The sequence below is a fragment of the Onychomys torridus genome, chromosome 1 (genome assembly GCF_903995425.1).
Source record: "Onychomys torridus chromosome 1, mOncTor1.1, whole genome shotgun sequence".
Taxonomy (NCBI): domain Eukaryota; kingdom Metazoa; phylum Chordata; class Mammalia; order Rodentia; family Cricetidae; genus Onychomys; species Onychomys torridus.
Genome location: NC_050443.1, coordinates 143,424,299 through 143,430,298, shown reverse-complemented (window position 1 = coordinate 143,430,298; position 6,000 = coordinate 143,424,299). Strand labels below are relative to the sequence as shown.

The window sequence follows — 6,000 nt, the reverse complement described above, 5'->3', positions numbered from 1 at the left end:
GAGGTGGAGACAGGCAGACCCCTGGCCAGCCCGTCTCTGAGTAGCCAGCCCAGCACATTTGGTGATCTACATATCAAGGAGAGACCTGTCTCAACAAAGGAGGGAGAGGAAGAAAAGGCACCTTAGGAATGTCAGTCAACAATGTCCTCTGGCCTCCATAAGCATGTGCACACACATACTTGCACACCCACACGCACACGTGCATTTACACTCACACACACACACACACACACACACACACACACACACACACACACACTCATAAACTAAGATGATAGTATGTATTTAGTACAGTGCATTTAATTGGAAACCAATGCAGCTCCATGGAGAATTACAGAAAGTTTGCATTCTCAGGAGAATGTTCCTCATTCATTGGAAATGCAAACCAAGAGGATTGAATGGCTGTTGCTGCTTCTGTGTCTTTAAATAACAAAGCAGGTTATAAAACACTGTTAAGCATGCTTCCAAGTTTGTAGAAATTGTGTGTGTGTGTGTGTGTGTGTGTGCAATGTGTGTAATATATCAAACTGTGAAAAGTGATGAACTTTAGGTCCAATAATTGGGAATCATTTTTATTTTTAAAATTTTTGCTTCTGTACACTTCAGCTTGTTGTATATATAACTCATATCTTTTAGAATAACAAGCCATTTTCCATTTTAGAAAAGGAGGCAAGTCCGCGGGCATCAGTTTATGATAGCTCATTTAGTTGCTATTCCTCAGGGTCAAGCACATCTCCCTATTAGCTCTGCTCTGTAACATTCTGTTTCTTTCCATCTCACATACAAATGCTCACCACAGGCACTTTGCATGCACCCCTTAAGTGGGCCTATCAAACTCTCGTTGTGGTCTTTCACTACTTGGGACTGTCCATAAAAGATGACCTCCCATCTCTTCCGGTCCTCAGAACAAGAGCTTCCTAGGGAATTTAACATCCCATTTTCCTTTTGCCTTTAAGTCTCTTTCCATCAAAGTTCACTGCAAAGTGTGAGTGATGTGCGTCTATGTTCATACGTTACATGTGCCCATACTAAATATAAGCTGGGTTTAAAAGTGAAGCGAAGTATCTTTCCTTCCTTCTTCCTTTCTTTTTTGGCAGGGTTTCACCGTGCAGCCTAGGCTGGCCTTGAACTTCAATCCTGTTGCCTCAGCCTCCTGCATGCTGGGATTACAGGTCCATGCCAACACACCTGCTGAATTCTTCCTTATGTTGTGGTGGCTGTCATTTTGACATTTTTCCATACTTCATTTCCAGTTTAGTTGGCATTGTCCTTACTAGTCCACTTCCTGTTCTGATCCCCTTACTATGTGATGACAGAAACAAACCCATGTTATAGGCAATTCACTACTAGGTTCAGTGCTCAGCTCTGGGTACCATTTTCATACCTATTTCAGACAACCCCGGTAAGCTGATAGCATTAACATTTCCATTTTACAGGTAGAAAAACCTGTAAGACGGAGGAAAGTAAAGAACTTGCAAAAGCTTCCTTGAGTGCCGATGGAGCTGGCAGCAGCTGTTCTGTGGGTTGTTATCATTACTGTGACATCTAACTTCAACATGACTCAACCATAAACAAAGCAGGAGACAATGAACCCACAGAGACCCAGGCACGGATAATAAAACGACTCCTGAGTGACTCCTGTTAGACTAGACTGTGCCATCTCAGCTCTCCTGTCAGACTACAGGAGTCACTCAGGAGCGAACTTTTGGAATACTCTTCCTCCCAGGTCAGAACCACCATGCTTCCAAGTCTCCTAGCAAGTAGGACTCAACACTGATAACAGACAAGCTGCTTTTAAAACATACTAATGTTTTAAAATGTTCTTAGAAAAAAAAAAAGGCCAAGCAATCCAGTTCCTTAGAAGTTGGTGTGATTTCCAGTCTGCAGTTACATTTGGGGGGCTTCCCGGCCCCCTCCTGCCTGTGGTTATCCACTCCCGACTCACAAATACACCCTGAATTCTCACTGTTTCCCTCTGGAACCTCAGGCACCTTCTCCCTTGTAGACCCAATACCCAGATCCTGTGATGAGGACAATACCATTTTATCTATCAGCCTACACTCGGTGACGAAACACCCCATTCCTGCCTTGTGACTGTCTGTAATCAGCGGCACAGATGTCTAGCAGACAGCCAAATACCTTTGCTCTCTCTTCACAATGGGGAATGGCTGACGGAGCCGGCTGCCAGGTTCACACCACACCTCCTTATTCCTCCCACATACACACAATGCATCAATGGACCTTAGGAGCAGTCCTGGCCAACGGCGCACAGGAAACCTCTTACACTCTTTTTGAGTCCAGGAATTTGAGTATTAGATGTACTATCCTATTCACCCATTGAGGATGCCAGGGCAGCCTGAAAGCTGCAACACGGCAGGGCAAAGAAAGGAAGCACCTGGGCTGGCCATCTGGTGAAGCTGGTAAAGTGCTTGCTCTCAAGCCTGACAACCCTGGTTCAATACCCACATTGTGAGAGGAGCAGAGTCTCTAAATGTGTCGCTGGACATCCACACATGTACCATGGCACATGCACACCTCCTGTCATGCATTTGACTTTGAATTCACCCCATCACTAACACACACACACACACACACACACACACACACACTGCATGTGCCTGAATGCCATGCTACATATGTGGAGGTCAGAGGACAACTCTGTGGAGTCAGTTCTCTCTTGTCATCTTATGGGACCCAGGGACTGAACTCTGCCTGCTGAGCCCAACCACTCATCTGCCATCTCATGGGCCCAACCACGGCAACTGTTGATGAGGAAAATAAATAAATAAACAGAGTCATATGTGGTGGCATACACCTCAAATTTCAGCACAATTACAATCTCAGGAGGTTGACAATGAGTTTGAGGCCAGCCTGAGCTACAAAGTTAGAGATCAGACTGGGCTATATTAAAAACAAACTTACTTGCCGGGTGGCGGTGGCGCACACCTTTGATCCCAGCACTTGGGAGGCAGAGCCAGGAGGATCTCTGTGAGTTCGAGGCCAGCCTGGCTATAGAGCGAGATCCAGGACAGGCACCAAAACTACACAGAGAAACCCTGTCTCAAAAAACAAAAAACAAAAAAACAAACAAAAACCCAAACAAACTTATCTAAAACACACACACACACACACACACACACACACACACACACACACAAGAAAAACTAAATAACCCCTCTGTAGTCTTGCAGTAGCTACTGGCCAAATTCCTGGCCTGATTTTGCCCCATACCCTGCTCTTCTGAGAGCATGACAGCAATTCTCAGGCACCTTTCTGATGCCCTTAAATGGCTTCTGCATTCCCTTTCAGACAGTTGTGCAGTCTGGGCTTCATCAGGGTAATTATGGGTCTCCGAGAAAACCAAGACGTTATTAAGTTTGTTCACCTGCCTCCAGGCAGGGTTGGGATTCTTCTTCCAGACACAAAGATGTCTCCCATGGACAGAGGGTGATTCACTGCTGTCTTCAAGGGAGTCAGTGTCCTCCCCATGGGAGACCTTGCCTTGGAGGAGGTGGGAAGGGGAGGTGAGTTGGGGCGGGAGGCTGAGGGGCGGGAGGAGGGAGAAGAAGGAGATCTGCGGTTGGTATGTAAAATGAATAGAAAATTTAATAAAAATTTTTTTAAAACGGGAGTCAGTGTCACTCATCCCCAGTCTTGTAAAATGGGAACTATGAGGTAAACAGGGAAAGACAAGACCTGCTTTAACAGTCTGAAGGTTGTCACTGGGACAGGATCACCTCTCCTCCCCCCCCTCCCCCAGCATATGTGATAGAGTAAAAATGGCCGAGCATCATGTAGCACCATCCTCCTTGAGTCTTGAGGCTACTGATGCTCAGTTCCAGTTGTGAACCTCAAGAAGCCTCAGAGCCCCCACCTTCACCCTCTTTAGGATACTAGAGAGCCAGGAGTGATCCAGAGACCCATGAAGAGGGGAGGGAGGACCCCCAACAGTCAGTACCAAGGCCCTGGATCCTGCAGAAGGTCATTTCCCACCTCCCCCCAGCCACCAGGTAGCGGGGGACACAGCTCCCCCAACTGAAGCCTGCAGAAGGGTGGTGCAGCTGGCCCGAGCCCAGCAGCCAGACTGCTGGGACAGGAAAAGCAAAAACTGCTGTTATTTTAATGTGCTACATTTTAGAATGTATTAGTCTCCTAGGACAGCCACAGAAATCTACCACAAACTGGACACCTAACATGTCAGAACCGATTCTCACAGTTTTGAAGGCCAACAGCCGAAATAAAGTCTCAGCTAGGCCATGCTTGCTGGGAAGGTGCCAGGAAGACTCCTGGGAGGGTCTGGCAGTGTCTCCCTGGCATCCTTGACATTCCTTGGCTTGCAGGAGGACAGCCACTCTGCCCTAATCTTCTCATGGCTGCCTCTGTGTCCTTGAGGCTCTTCCCACAAGGATACCAGTGACGGAGACTTCAGACGATCCTAATAGAGAATAGCTTCACTTTAGTTTGATTATATCTGGAAAGACTTCTCTTTAAATCAAATAAGCTCGTGTTCCTGAGCTCAGGACTCTTGACAGCGGAACATGTCAACTCACAGCAAGTGCATATCAGAATAAAAATACTGGTATTTTTCTACTTCAAACATAGGAAGATAATTTAATTGGGTTTGCCTCCATGTACGTCTACATCCATGCCTGGTGCCCACTCAGGGCCAGAAGAGGGCACTGGGCCCTGCGGTGGATTGAACGAGAATGGCCTCGATAGGCTCCTACATTTAAATACTAGTTGGTGGAACTGTTTGGGAAGGGTTAGAAAGTGTGGCCTTGTTAGAGGAGATATGTCACTGAGGAGAAGCTCTGAGGTTTCAAAGAACTTGTGATGTTCCCAGTGTCCTCTCTGCCTCCTGCTTCCCAATCATGATGTTAGCTCTCCACTGTTCCAGCCACTATGTCCTTGCTCTGCAATTAGAGATTATAACCTTCGGAAACCATAAACCCAACTAAACACTTGCTTTTATGAGTTGCCTTGGCCATGGTGTTTTGTCACAGCAATAGAGAACTAACTAAGACAGATCCCCTGGAATTTTAGTTACAGATGGCTGTGAGGTGCTATGTGGGTTCTGGAAATCAAACCCAGGTCCTTTGGACGAGCAGCCAGTGTTCTTAACCACTGAGCCATCTCTTCAGACCCAGGAAGATAAATGTTAACATAAGAAAACCAATACAAATACCACATTCTTAAAGGTAATGCTGTCTATGAATATGTCATGTCTCAAAATCTCCTATGTAGAAGATATCTAAGCAGAATCTTATTATTACTTATTGCTTCTTATTACTGTTAGATCTCCTAATGGCACACAAGCAGAAGGGGCCTGTGTGGGAAGGAGAGAGGAACTAAGAGAGGGTTACATAAGAGTGTAATGGGAACAAGAAAGACAGGTATTACATAGCTTCTTTCATGTGAAGAATACAGGTAGGGGTGTGTGTGTGTGTGTGTGTGTGTGTGTGTGTGTGTGTGTGTGTGTGTGTGTGTGTGTGTGTGTGTGTGTGAGAGAGAGAGAGAGAGAGAGAGAGAGAGAGAGAGAGAGAGAAAGCAGAGGAAGACTACCCTGGAGGGGACCAGCACAGGGGGAGAGAGAGGACAAGAGAGGATCATGAGGAGATGAATGTGAGCAAAGTACAAGGCTTACCATTTCACTTCACTTGAAGATGCCATAATGAGATCCAGTATTCTGTAGACTACTAGTTCTTTTAAAGCCTTGATGCTAGTACAAAATGACATTTGTTACTCAGTGGACAGCATCAACTTCTCTAAACACCTTCATCCACACCTAGTTATTTAAGGGACTAAAGTCACTCTTTCTAACTTCTGTACATCCTTTCTTCTGTCTGTGCAGTGTCTTATCTGCGTAAAGCCACAGCCTCCTTGGAGTTTCTGGTTACTGTTGTCCCACTTTGTTCTGTCTGTACAGATGTTTGAAAGGAGTGGCCTCTGTCAGCTTCCTCTGTTTCCTCTGCATTGACTCGATCTCTAACCCAGTGAGAC

At 46.0% G+C, this 6,000-nt stretch overlaps 1 protein-coding gene across 1 annotated transcript in view; it reads right to left on the bottom strand.

The window, feature by feature from the left end:
• Dock8 (dedicator of cytokinesis 8) overlaps positions 1–6,000 on the bottom strand; it is a 207,046-nt gene that overhangs the window by 179,311 nt on the left and 21,735 nt on the right. The gene's annotated exons all lie outside the window — the stretch shown is intronic.